The sequence below is a fragment of the Hipposideros armiger genome, unplaced genomic scaffold (assembly GCF_001890085.2).
Source record: "Hipposideros armiger isolate ML-2016 unplaced genomic scaffold, ASM189008v1 scaffold_566, whole genome shotgun sequence".
Taxonomy (NCBI): domain Eukaryota; kingdom Metazoa; phylum Chordata; class Mammalia; order Chiroptera; family Hipposideridae; genus Hipposideros; species Hipposideros armiger.
This window is the reverse complement of record NW_017731916.1, coordinates 117,833-132,482: the sequence shown is the minus strand read 5'-3', so window position 1 is coordinate 132,482 and position 14,650 is coordinate 117,833. Positions and strand designations below refer to the sequence as shown.

The following is a 14,650-nucleotide window of genomic DNA, read 5'->3' as shown; positions in this document are numbered from 1 at the left end:
TCGCTAAGTCTTCACTGTGTATTTATATGTTTATTTGTCCATGTTTGTCATCCTCCTCTAGACTCAGTGAGAGCAAGTACTATATCTCATTTATTACTGTCCATGGCACATATTTAGGCACTAAATAAATAAGAATTATGTAAATAATTGCACAAATGAATTACATGAATGAATGAATGAATGAATGAATGAATGAATGAATGAAACAGCAACATATACCTAAGTTAACTAGGTCACCTATCTGGATTCTGAGAGCATCCTTGGTTAGGTAAAAAGATATCTCAGATGAGACCTACAAAAAGGTCTCAACCAGAAGGTCTGGACCTACTTATAGTGCTTTATATCATAGCCCGAATTTCCAAAATAGTTGCTGCCACCACAATATAAAGGGCAGAGAATTACTCTACTTGCTCACAATTATTTCCCCAGTGATGACCAGAGTTCCCAACACATGGTAGATACTTAATACATTTTTGTTAAATGAATAAATGTTTCTAGCAGGTGTGGTTTCAAAGCAGTAATATTTCCGTATTGAAGCCAGAATCCTATTTCCCTGATCAAACATTAACTGGAAACCATGTTCTCTGGAAATTATCAGGAAGCTCCCTGGAAATTCAGGGTCTGAGCATTCAAATATCAGGATATTGAATGGGTAGATCTTGCTGCCATAGTCTCTTTACAAATAACAATAATACAATGCATATAACAAATAAAAATCATTTCATCCACATTCAGTCTCTGCCATTTTTCATCATGTCTGTTTGAAAAGTATCTTCCCTGACCCTCAGTTTACTCAACTGTAAATGTAGGTAATAAGAATACCTACCACCTAGGAGAGTTGTGAGAATTAAACTATATATTAACTGGCACATAGTAAGCAGTTATTATTATAATTGTTAAACAGAAGGCATCATTTCAGAAGGAAGCTGTTTAAAGCTCTGAGAATTTATCGTAGGAAAATTTTCCTGACACCATTCTATATACAGAAAAGTCATGAAATTCCTTGAAATGTGCTGTCCTAATGAAAGTATTTCCTCCAAATTACACTTCTCCCACAAACAACTATCCATTTTGAGGTGGATTCTGATTGAATTCATAAAAGAAAAAAAAATTGGCAACAAGAGTGTATATTGCAAAACAAAATGTGTTGCTTTTAAAGTGATTTTGGAGCCTTGGTAATTAGTCTAGCAAGTTCCAAAGATATATTCTGTAGTCATCATTCAGTATTTATTTCCTTTGGTGATCTGCCTTTCTAAAAAAATAAAAATAAAAGTAAAAATAAACTGGGGGGAACATCTGTTATGAAGTTGCCTGGAACTAAAGGGCCTCCCCAGGCTTTGTTGGGCTCTGTATTATCAGGAACCCCTCTTGGATCCCACATTCCTTCTTCCTGCCAGGCTTCTCCTGGGTCACTTCTCAGTTCTGGTGGCTGCTGAAACAAGACAGATGCTGCTATACAAAATAACTCAAGAACATATCAGAGCCTGTTGCTTTCAGCACTTGGAAAATTTGACATTCAAATATGCAAATATTTTATGGCACGAAGAGAAAAATAAAGAGAGAAGGAACTGGAAAGTCACATTTGAAATGAAACATACTAGAGATGTAAGCAAACTGGAATTTACCCTTCTGGATTATAATTAAACTGGCGCTATTATCAGAGAAGAGCACAGAATTTGCCATGATCTGCGGCAAAGGTCTCTTGTTAACTGCTGAAGCCCCCAGAAGTGGTACCCAGTCTTCAGTACCAACCAGTGATGGCGTAACTATATTTGGAGCTCCCGGGTGTGTTTCTCCTTCTCAGCTGACTGAAAGCACCCGTTGACACAAAGGGCAGCAGGGAAGTCAAAACACTTTCTTTCCCCCATTTTCACAGTGCAATATGTATGTGCATTTTTTAAAATGAGATGTCTTTAAATATGAGGATTAGGGCCGGCCGAGTGGCGCGATGGTTAAGAACTCGCTTGGGATGCCAGAGGGCCCTGGTTCGGATCCCACAACTAAGCTGCTGAACAACAGCTCAACCTGGAGCTGGGCTGCCGTGAGTCGCCGGCGACAGCATAGGCTGCAGCCCCTGCTGCAATGGGTTGCCATGGGCTACGGTGTGTGGCCAGCAGCCAGCGTGAGCGGCCAGCACTCGCAGTGAGCGACCGTCCAAAAGCCGGCGACTGATCTGCCTCGCTTGGGAAGAGCGCAATGATGGTACCAACTTGGGCCAGTGAAGCAACGTCCTCCACAATTAGACTGAAGAACAAAACGACAGCAACTTGTCTGTTCCCCTTCCCCCAATTCCCCAGCACTGTTCCCATCCCCCCAATTTCCCAATAAAAATCTTTAAAAAAAAATAAATAAATATGAGGATTAAAATTCTATCAATCATCAGAGTCCTCATAAACTTTAAGTTGACTTTCCAGGAGCTGTGAGAGAATGAGCAAAGTCAATCTTTACTGTCTCAAATGGTGAAGTGACAAGAAAATCAAACCAGAAGTCCAAAACCCAACCTGGGTCACACCATTAATAGCTGAGCTATTTTGATCAGTTGCTTAACCCCTTGCGAGTCTCTATCTCCTCATGCACATTAGTGGAGTCTAGGTGATTTCAAAGTTGCCTTCCAGATCTTGAATTCTGTGAAAGACTGTGATGGAAAGAATCAAATCAGAGAGTGATATATCAGTGATGGTTTCACTATTTATTCGTTTTGTGAACTTGGACAAGTTGCTTAGCAGTACAGGGCCCTGGTTCTCATCCATAAAACGGAGATAATAATAGCTCCTATCTCACAAAGTTGCTGTAAAATTTAAATGCAATTATGTAAGTAAAGCATTTGACATTGGGTAAATTATGGTTTTATTCCTCTATCTTATAATTTCTTCTCCTTTGCAATGGAAGCCAGAGAATACAACTAGATGAGGTGAGAGACAGTTTGTGACTGGGATACCTGCAACATTAACTTCATCAATACTGTGTTCTAGTCAATTGAGATAACTTTTGAAGGTATAGTTTCAGATCCAGTCATAGACAAGACTAGGCACTTAATTGAAAGACCACACATCACACTTCTTTACTTATAATTAGCCATCCTCTATGCCAATTGCGCTTCTGATGCTGATTCTACTGGCATTTGCTCCATATTTTTAAATACTGAGATATACTATTTACCAGGCACTATGCTAAGCACTCAAAATAAATGAGAGGAACAATTCTTTGGTTTGATAGGATAAAGGAACTCTGACTTATCAACAAGTTTGGCTACATTAAAAGACATTATTGCAAAGGACACAGTGAAAGAAACCTAATGCTAGAGAAAGCACATTGTATTAGTTATCTGTTGCTGTTTAACAAATTGTAGTGGCTTAAAACAAAAACATTTATTATTTCTCAGTTTGTAGAATCCAGGAGGAATCCAAGAGTAGCTTAGCTAGCAGATATGGTCCTGGTTCCGGGAGTCTCATGATACTTCTGTCGGATATCAGCCTGGGCAGCCATGATCTGAAGGTTTGACGAAGGCTGGAGGATCTACCTCTAGGAGACTCACTCACAGGCCTGGAAAGTTAGTCTGGTTTCTGGCAGGAGTTCACTCCCTAATAGACCTCTCTATAGAGCAGCCCAAGTATCTTCATGACATGGCAGCTGGCTTCCCCCAGAGAGAGCGATCAAGAGAGAGCAAGGTGCAACCCACAGTGCCTTTTGTGGCCTAGTCTTGGAAGTCACACTCTGTTACTCTGAAGTTTCGCACTGGACACAGAGGTCCAGCCTATTCAGTGTGGGAGGAGGCTACGCAGGATGTGGATGCCAGGTGAAGATCATCGGGGGGCCCTATTGCAGGCTGGCCACCTCACAGACTATTATACAGAAAGAGAATTCTGGCTTTTGGCCATGGAGGGGAACACTTGGGCAGCAATTCTAACCAAAGACAAAGAGAGGAAGAAACAAAGCTATCCATTGGAATAAATATCAGAGAAGTCAAAACTATCCAATAAGTTTCACCCCTGTTATGAAGGTAGGCAGTGGGTCTGGCCATCAGAAGCCTAATCACTGCCACAGGGAGTGAACAGGAAGGAGACTGTGGAGAGGTCAGAGGCTGCAGAACCTGTGAGGGCAACAAGCAGGGAGAAGAGGGTGCTGACAGGGAGTATGAGCAACACGATCATCTCCAAGGAAGCATCCTGCTCCAAAATTCTGGGATATAGAGGGAAACGGAAGGGCCTATGGATGGACATGTGCCATTTTCCTGGACTCTCAGCCAGTAGTTTTCTTTTCATCAAATGAAACTATCAACTCTTGCACTTAGTCCACCCCCAGGCTGGGATTCTGGTCTTCCTTCCTTTGTTCCATATTCCAAGCCCCAGATTTTCTCTCCTCATGGGCAATCCCAAGAGAGAAGCATTTACAAAGATCTTTATTAGGGAGTTTTACCTGGACATCGGCCTTCAGGGCACCCATAAGCTTGGACCTTGAAACTGGATCTGGCTGGGATTTTTTTTTTCCCTTTAGCAATTTTAGTCAGAAATTAAGAAATTACAATAAATTATATTTAAAAGTATTACCCTATAAGGCACCATTCCAACCCTCCCCCATTTTTCCTACTAAGCAGATCAGTGTGGTTTCCTCAGGTTCTCTTGCCTTGCCTGGTACATATCCTTGAGGGAGGGCCTTATGGCCAGGAGGCCCAGGTCTGGAAGGCTGTCACACGACTGCCCAAGCTGTTGCTAGTACCAGGTGGTACCCTATGGCCTCTGCCCTGGAGCGAGACCACATTTAGGTTTCACTCAGCCCCATGAACAGAGATGATTATGTCTCAGCTGCCCCCATGGGAGACTGATGAGTAAGGAAGCTGGCCAGCCCTGAAGATCGCACATGGAGAGAAGGTGAAGAAGGAGAAGAAAGACTTCCCATTAGTGTATTACTCTCCTTGAAAGCTGACAGCTGAGAGCTGGTGTGATCCCTGGGGATCCCCAGTTCTGTGAGGGAAACAATCTGATCTCAGAGATCGGTGGGTTGTTCTGATGCTGTTTACCCTAGTGAATGATAAAATCAGGCTCATCTGCTCAGAACTGCCTGGCCTCAGAGAGAACATGGACAGGGACATGCTGACTGTGAAATTCAAGGGCAGCTGGGACGTTGTCACCCATGAAAATAACGTCATTTGACAAAAGAAACCTGCAGTGATCTCTGACCTCAGCCCTTCTGGGGGACAGGTTCTCGCTTCTGCACTCCTCAGGGGCCCAAGGTAGGTGTCAGGACCTCTTCCAGGATGCAGCAAATCTGGCCCAAAACACATTATGCAAACAGTAGACCTGCCAAAGGATGAGTTGAGATGCAAATACTTAGGACAGGGATAACAGCATTTCCCTAAGCCCTTGGCTCAGCAGAAAGACAATTCACTTAACACAGCAGTTGTCAGTGAGGGGGCTGCTTAGTTGCCTAGAGAAGCCACCAGGCCCTTCCCAACTCTTTTCCCTCTGCCCCAGTACCTGGCAATCATGGTAGACTCACATGGTGGGTCATAGCCTCTGGGCCCTTCTTTGTTTATGTAACCTCTACACCTAAGGCAAATTCAGCCATCTCACTTTTCCTGAGAGCTGTAAGAAGGTGCCGAGCTCCACTCTAGTTGATTTACATAGATTGTATCATACTTGAGTTCAAATCTTACCCAGTTTTAGAGCCATCTTGTCTCCAATATTCATTTTTTGTTTCTTCTAGCGCAATGCCCCAAAAGAGGAATCTGCATATTTTCCCCTTCAAGGAGAGAGGAAGGATATCTGAGTCCCTAATCCCTTACCTAATGGCCTGCCAAAGGCATCCCTACCCTGACAAAGAACTTAAATATGTATATGCATACACACACACATACATATATACACACATATTCTAAGGAAATTATATATTAGAAAATACATATTTAAGGAATATTTTAAAAGGTAAACACCCCCCAAAAAAATAAAGAAAGAAATGGACAATAAACAGACCTGAACAATTAACAGAAGAGAATATTCAAAGGCCATTAAATACATAAAAACATCTAAGCTTCAGTAGTGATCAAGGAAATGAAAATTAAAACTACAAAGACAAGGCCGGCTGAGTGACGCATTGGTTAAGAGTTGGCTTGGGAGTGCCAGCTCTGAGCAGCAGGACCCCAGTTCGGATCCCACATGAAGCCCAGTGACGCTGCACCCTCTACAGCTAAGATGGTGAACAACAGCTTGACCTGGAGCTGGTCTGCCGTGAGTCGCCAGAGATGGCATAGCCTGCAGTGGGGCTGCAGTGGGCTGCCGTGAGTTATTGTGAGTGGCTGGCAGCTGGCGTGAGCTGCCATGAGCCACCGTGAGCCGTCATCCAATGACCGGGGAGTGACTACCTCACCCAGGAATAGCGCAATGATCACAATACCAACATGGGCCACTGAAGTGACATCCTCCACAACTAGACTGAAGAACAAAAGGACAGCAATTTGTCTGTTCCCCTTCCCTGATACCCCAACGCTATTCCCCTCCCTCATTTCCCCAATAAAATTTTTTTTAAAACTACAAAAAGAAACCACTACACATGCATCAGAATAATTAAAATTAAAAGGAATGATAATATAAAAACTTCACCAGAATGCAAAGCAATGGGAATTCTCATGTATTGCTGGCAGTAGTTCAAGTTGGTAGAGCCACTATGGAAAACTATTTGGCAATATCTACTAAAATTGAAATATGCATCCTCTATGACTCAGCAACTTTACTGCTAGCTATATCCCCTAAAGAAATATGTGCACGTCTTCCAAAAGATATATATTAGAATGTCATAGCAGCAGCATAATTTTTTTTTTAAGATTTTATTGGGGAATTGGGGGAGGGGAACAGTGCTGGGGAATCAGGGGAAGGGGAACAGACAAGTTACCATCCTTTTGTTCTTCAGTCTAGTTGTGGAGGACGTTGCTTCACTGGCCCTTGTTGGTATCATCATTACGCTCTTCCCAGGTGAGGCAGGTCAGTCGCTGACCTCTGGATGGCTGCTCACAGCTGCTCTTGGCAGCTCACATCGGCTGCCGGCCGCTCACGCTGGCTGCCAGCCATACATGGTAGCTTACGGCATCCCACTGCAGCTTCACTGCAGCCTACGCCATCGCCGGAGACTCACGTCAGCCCAGCTCCAGGTCAAGCTATTGTTCACCATTTTAGCTGTAGAGGGCAGTGTCACTGGCCCTCATGTGGGATCTGAACCAGGGCCCTGCTGCTCAGAGCTGGCATCCCAAGCCAGCTCTTTACCAACACGCCACTCGGCCGGCCCAGCAGCATAATTTTTAATAAAGACTGAAAATAAGCCAAAGGTCAATCACCAATGAAATCAATAAATTTTGGGGGCCGGCCCAGTGGCGCGTTGGTTAAGAGCTGGCTTGGGATGCCAGAGGGCCCCCATTCAGATCCCACATATGAGGGCCAGTGACACTGCCCTCTACAGCTAAGATGCTGAACAACAGCTCAACCTGGAGCTGGGCTGCCGTGAGTCGCTGGCAAGGGCTTAGGATGCAGCCCCTGCTGCAGTGGGTTGCCATGGGCTACCGTATGTAGCCAGCAGCCAGAGTGAGCAGCCAGCAGCAGCTGTGAGCGGCCGTCCAGAAGCCAGCGACTGATATGCCTCTCCTGGGAAGAGCGCAATGATGGTGCCAACTTGGGCCAGTGAAGCAAAGTCCTCCACAACTAGACTGAAGAACAAAAGGATAGCAACTTGTCTGTTCCCCTTCCCAATTCCCCAATAAAAAAAATAAAAATAAAAATAAATAAAGTGAGCAAAAAAGAAAATTAATAAATTGTTATATTCATGTAATGAAATACTATTCACCAATGAAAATTTTTAAATGGCAGCTATACAAACAAACAAAAAAAAACATATGAATTCCAGAGACATAATCATTAATAAAAGAAAGTAAATGCACAATATATATATACTGTGTGATTCTATTTTTGTAATATTTATAAGTTGGCAAAACGACTAGTCTTTAGGGATGAAAGCTTAGGAGGTTTTCATAAGAGAAATGCCCATTATTACCTTGGGGCAGTGGGAGAAGTAGTAATTGAGATGGGATGTAAAGAAAGAGGCTACTAGGGAATTAGCAATATTTTGACTTTGGGTGGTAGATGTTTGGATTGTGATATGGGGGAGGCGTTGTTTTTATTTCTTTTCAATTACAGTTGACATATAATATTATATTAGTTTCAGGTGTACAGCATAGTGGTTAGACATTTATATAGCTTACAAAGAGATTACCCCAATAAATCTAGTACCCATCTGGCACCATACATAGTTATTACAATATTATTGACTAAATTCCCTATGCTGTATTTTACATCTCCAGCTTTCTTTCATGCAGTTTTTATAACTGGCAATTTGTACTTCTGAATCCCTTCCCCTTTTTTACTCATTTCCCCCAACCCCCTGCCCATCTACCAACCATCAGTGTTCTCTGTGTCTATGAGTTTGTTGTGGTATTTGGCTTTTGATAATTCATTGGGCTGTATGTGTTTGTTTCTTACATTGTTCTGTTTGTGTGTGTATTTAAAATTAAAACAATAGGTCCAAAAAAGACACCCCCTCCAGTCCCACATGTCCCTCATAGGAGTGGGTTAAGGACACAGGTAGGCTGAGGCCCGCATAAGATTAAATCATGGCTCCCATCTTTCCACCTATGTGGTCATGGCAAGATATTAACCTCTGTAAGCCTCAGCTTCTTTTACTATATGATGGGGATGATAATGATTAATAAATAAGATTGATGAAAGGGTGAAATATCCTAGAACATGTTAAGAGCCCAGCACAGTGCTAGAATATGGAAGATATTCAATAAATGGTGGGTGAGTGCCATCAGACTGGCAGCAGTTGTTGCTTCTTGCTCTGCCTTATGTTCACCTTGATTTATTCTGCCTAAACTATGAGATAGTGGAAAGTACTCTGAATTTGGTATTAAGTTGAGAAAGCCATTTGTCTTCTTTAAGACTTAGCTACTCCAGGCCGGCCGAGTAGTGCGTTGGTTAGGAGTTGGTTTGGGACGCCAGCTCTGAACAGCAGGGCCCTGGTTCAGATCCCACATGAGGGCCAGTGACGCTGCGCCTTCTATAGCTAATATGGTGAACAACAGCTCGACCTGGAGCTGAGCTGCCATGAGTTGCTGGTGACGGCGTAGGCTGCAGTGGGGCTGGCCAGCAGCTGGCGTGCGCTTTTGTGAGCTGCCCTGAGCCGCTGTGAGCACCCATCCAATGGCCGGCAAATGACTGCCTCTCCCGGGAAGAGCACAATGATAATACCAACATGGGCCAGTGAAGCGATGTCCTCCACAACTAGACTGAAGAACAAAGGACAGCAACTTGTCTGTTTCTATTCCCTGATTCCCCAACGCTGTTCCCCTCCCCCCAATTCCCCCAATAAAATCTTTTTTAAAAAAATGTAGCTACCTTATCTTTAAAATGGGATGAATCGGGCCAGCGGAGTGGTTTAGTTGGTTAAGAGCTTACTCAAGAGTCTGAGCTCTGAGCAACAGGGTTGCAGGTTCGATTCCTGGCCTGAGCTGAGCTGCCAACAGCTGCCAACCGGTGTCAGCATGGCTCAGCTAAAAAAAAATTTTTTTTTAATAAATAAAAAATAAAATGGGATGAATACTACCTAGCTCAGACAGCTCTTATAAAGATTAAGTAAACTAACATATGAACATGTCTGACACACAGTAAAACCTGAAATTTATTTCTCTAGCAGTTTTTTTTGGGGGGTTTTGGTTCTAACTTGGGACCATCCATTAGTGAGATACTATAAGAAGGAGGACTGCAGAAAGGAAGACTGGCCCAGAAGACTGAGTTGCTGTTCTGTTTATCTATTGCAAACAACATTCACATTACCCACAACTTAACAGCTGAAAACAACAATTTTATTTTCTTATAATTCTGTCTCTGAGCTGTCACTGAGCTGGTGAGAGCGCGTGCTCTTAACAACAAGGTTACCGGTTCGACTCCCACATGGGATGCTGGGCTGCGCCCTGTCTCCCCCACGCAACAAAATTGAAAGTGGCAACTGGACTTGGAGCTGGGCTTGCGTCCTCCGCAACTAAGATTGAAAGACAACAACTTGATTTGGAGCTGATGGGTCCTGGAAAAACACAATGTTCCCCTTCCCCAATAAAATATTTAAAAATATATTTTAAAAAAATTTATATATACCAGTGACTGAAACAAACAACTCAGTTAAACTACCCTCGTCAGCCAAGAAGAGGCCAAAAAGTGTTGATGCTTGGTCAAGGATGATGTGGTAATTCCATTCCCAGGCATCACATCCCTATCTTTCCTCTTTCCCCTCCTCAGGACCTCCCTACCTGGTTCCCTGTTTTCCCTGAGCTCTGGAACTCACATTTGCGCAGCCCCACTCTACAAACACACACATTAGAGAGGCAAGTTCAACTTCTCATCCTGCTGTCTTCACAGCAGTCCTGTGACTCGTGATGCCTCTAACTCTTCAGTATTCTCTCTAATGGCTTGTTTTTTCACTATGGCTGCTTTGGCAAAGTGACTTTATGCTGAGATTTTTGGGGGGTGGGGGGTGGGGGATGGGGGAAGGACCTCTGCTGTCCTCCATGTATTAGACAAGCCACTCTGGTACTTATAGGAATTTTCCAAAGAACAAAACATCAGAAAGGAGGTGGGATCCTTGGTGGGTGCAGGCCACTTCATCCATTTGCTTACTTCTTTGTTTCTGCTTTGTATCAAAGAGCTCTTATTCTCTGCCTTCTCTCCTTTCCACCATATTCATTTATTCATACATTCATTCATGTTCATTCATACAACAGATATTTATTAAACACCTACTATGCACAAAGTGAAAAAAACCTCTCCTCTCCTAGACTTTATTTTTTAGTAGGGGGGGTCTTCACTGCCTTCCAAATGGGTCTTCTCTAGTTCCTACCTCAGACAAGAATGCCAGAAGAAGATACAGCTGACCCAAATGGCCCAGATGGGGCATTGCAGAGAACAAAGTTTTGCTCTGATAAACGTCCCTAGGAGTTTGTTGTTACTGCTACGGGTGGAGCACAGGTATGGCTTGGCTGAGTGTGAGATGAGGTTAGGGAATGCAGTGACAGGAATCCAGGTAGCCTGAGGAATAGACCTCTCCTGAATTTGTAGAAATCATCAATGCCAAAGTTGGATGGGGCACAGTGGTCAGGGGGGAACTGCACCAGGTCTGACAAGCAACCCCAGGAAAGAGGGCTAAGAGTATATAGAATCAAGAGACAATTACTTCTCTCTGTCAGGGATCTGGGACCCACAACTAATATCAGAGCATCAAAGATGGAGATTGAATGCCACTCTCCTACCGGGACTTTATAACTGCCCAGCTTAGTCAAAGGTAGCCCATCTGAGGAGCTCTAAAAGGAGACGTTCTGCTTTAAAAGGCAGAGATGTCATTGAATTCAGAGCCCTGTCCTTGAAGCTCTCTTGCTCTCTTCTCTGATGAGAATGGGATACTGGGGGCCACAAGGGGATCTTGATTCTGGGAAAAGTAGAGCTGCTTCAACTTCCCTGGATTCCAGCTACCAATGGCCTTACCATTTCTCCATTGATGAAATGTGAAACACTCAGAGTTCCTAGATAAAGCAAACCCCACCTACCCCCAGTGTAAACTTGAGTGTCAACTTTTTAACTAATGATTTTATATACTGTATACACAGGGTATTTCCATGAAACAATCAAAATGAAAACAACACAAATGTGTCAAAGATGAACAAATGAAAGAGGTGTTTTCCATTTTTGAAAAACTGCTCAAAAGCATTCAGTTTTCTTGAATTACTTCATGACCTCTAACTCAACCCATCTCTCACAAATTACCAATCAACATCTCTCACAAATCAGCAACAAGATTCTACAATCAGGTCACACAGATCTGTACCTCTGACCTCTAAAAGGAATAGACTTTGAAAATAATTTAGGGTACAAGGGAGGAAGAGTTTTCTGAAGGACAAGACAGGAACAGGGTAACCAAATTATATCAGGGTGACAACACACTTACCTTGATCTATGAATGATATAAATGCTTAATGCCTCATGCTACTTTTTAAAACTTTGTTCTTTGTGCTCTGTGGAGGCTTGCCCATATCATGATGTCTGCCTTTAAACTACTGATTCCTCAAAGACAAGTCTTTGTCTCAAATAACAATTTTTATTTAAAATATGAACAAGTATGTGATTCTGAGTGTTTTTCATCAACATGGAGAACAAGGTCTTGGGTGTACCCTCAGACAGAGAGCATGACTCTCCCCCTCCTCACCATTCCTCTTCTAGTCCATTCTTTCCTCTTCATTAAGAGGCACTTGAGGGAAGGCTTAGGAAATTTAGAACCATCTGAGGCAGAAAGGTTTAAAGAAGTGGGATCCTCCTGCCTGAAGAACAAGAGCCTGAATATTATTAAATTGTTTATGGAAGCCCTGGAAGAGAGGGAGGGAATGTACTGATGGTAAAATGTTCCCAATAATTAGGAACATAACTGAAATAATTCGTTCATAACTGAAAAAAAGTGAACTAGAGAAAATATTTGTCAGGGACACATGACCTAGGGTTAGAAGAAGTAGGATCCTGAAACTGGGGTAGACAGAGAACTTGGAAGCCGTTAAAACTAAGTTATAATTGTTAGAATGGGAGATGAGGAGCCATCAGAAGGTTTCAAACATTCATGCAAACTTCCCCAAGTAGTGAGTGTGTTTTTTATTTTTTTATTTTTAGTTTTAACTCTAGGGCACATGATAGGTGTTCATTAGACACACTTGTTTCACTATTGGATTGGACTGGTTCAAAAATCAAACACTGAGTCCAAAACCATGTGCATTAATTCCTCCCAACTACATCAAACTGTCTTATGGTTCAGTCCCCTATAAAAAGAGCCTGAGAGTGTGTGCTGCAGTCTGGCTCCATGCTCTGAGTCTCACACCTTCCATGAAGAGCTCACACCCATCTCTGAATTTCTCCTTGATTGTGCTGTTTCATGGGTATTTTTAGCTTGGCTTCTTGGCAGTTTCTCCAGTGCTTTTTTTTTTTTTTTACACATCACAACCACGGGGTCTGTGTGTTTATTACAACCCCTTCCCATCAGATGGTGGTACAGAGAGGATTGTCCCAGCAGAAGAGGCCCTTTGCACCAACACTCTATACGTGCATGCCAAGGGTGCTGGCAGAGGGACACCTTTTTCTAATTCACACCCAGGACCCCTATGGGCTATTGGTGGCCCTGATGCAAGAGGCAGAGCCAGGAGTGGAACCAGGACCAAAGACTTCTAGAGCTGTCTTAGCTTCCCAAAGATACTGCAGGAACCCACAGATAAAGGTTCTGTGCTCCTGGAGGTCACTTCTTCTGCACATGGCCACAGTTGTACTTGCCACGCACAACCTTGAGCTTGATACCAGGCAGGTTCTGAGTGCGGCCACCCCGCACGAGCACAATATGGTGCTCCTGCAGGCTGTGGCCCCCTCCGGGGATAAAGCAGGCGGCCTGGCAGCCTGTGCTGCGCCGCACACGGCAGCGCTTTCAGTTGGCCGAATTGGGTTTTTTGGGTTTGCGGCCGAACGTGCGCAGAACCACGCCCTTTAGCCGTGGCCAGCCTGCGGTGGGACCCAAGATGGGAGGCCGCCGCTTCAGAAGCTTGCGGTGATGCATCTGGTTCAGGGTGGCCATGGGGCGGATGTCCCAGAGTCGGATGGCCCAGAGCCGGGAGGCCAGGGTTAGGCCATAACTTAAGGATGTGTTGAGGCCACGGAGTCTGCCAGATCAGGACATCCCGCCATCTGCAGTCCCTGTGTTAGGGGACAAGAGATTCAGAAAGGAGGAGAGAAAAGTGGCCGTAGTAGGGCCAGAATCCAAATTCTCCCTTCTCACTCTCGGGGTCTTCTGGTTACATCTAACGAATTTCGTCTGACGCCTCACTCTGAGTAGGATCTCGGGGACCTAACAGCTCCTTCCCACATAATGGAGGAAAGGGGAAACTGAGGAAAGGGCGGGAGAGGTTTGGATGACCCCAGGACTCCATCTACCTCACCATCTCCAGTGCTTTTTAAAATGTCTATGGGTACATATTGAGAACTACATAGTACAAAATTGGGGAGCTCTCCCAAAACCTGTCCATCACATAGGAAGGTCTCTATCTTACTCTCTGTCCCAGTTTTGCTCTGACATGCTTGGATGCCAGAAGCCCAGGCTGGACTCAGCCTAATAAATCAACCTAAACTTTGGCATAAAATAAAAGAGAAAGCTTTTAAAGATATTACTTTCTTGTCATTAAGCAAAGAGTCCGTTTTTCAATGGACTAACCTTCATTTGACTTTAGGGGCTAAGCATACGGCTTACAAGCTCAGAAGTTCTGATTTGTTGACTTCAACGAGAGTTAACTGAAGTTCGTTAACTTGAACGAGAGGAGGGGAGACAAGGCCACAGAGGGGGCAAATTTGCTTATTTGACACCTATGGAAAAATACATAAGGATGGGACTCCTTTCCTCCTATTTGTAGGGAAAAGTTTTTAAAATATGGCAGCAAGACAAATAAAAGTTAGATGGAAAGACTTTACTGATGTTAGGATGGCATGTCCTGTCTTAAGAGATTGAGAGATGATTTGATCATCGTCTACATACCAAGCTTAAAAAC

The 14,650-nt window shown here is 43.7% G+C and overlaps 1 pseudogene; it reads right to left on the bottom strand.

Annotated features, from left to right (window-relative positions):
- Positions 1 to 13,356: 13,356 nt before the first annotated feature.
- Positions 13,357 to 13,788, bottom strand: LOC109371371 (28S ribosomal protein S12, mitochondrial pseudogene; annotated as a pseudogene).
- Between the last annotated feature and the right edge of the window lie 862 nt (positions 13,789 to 14,650).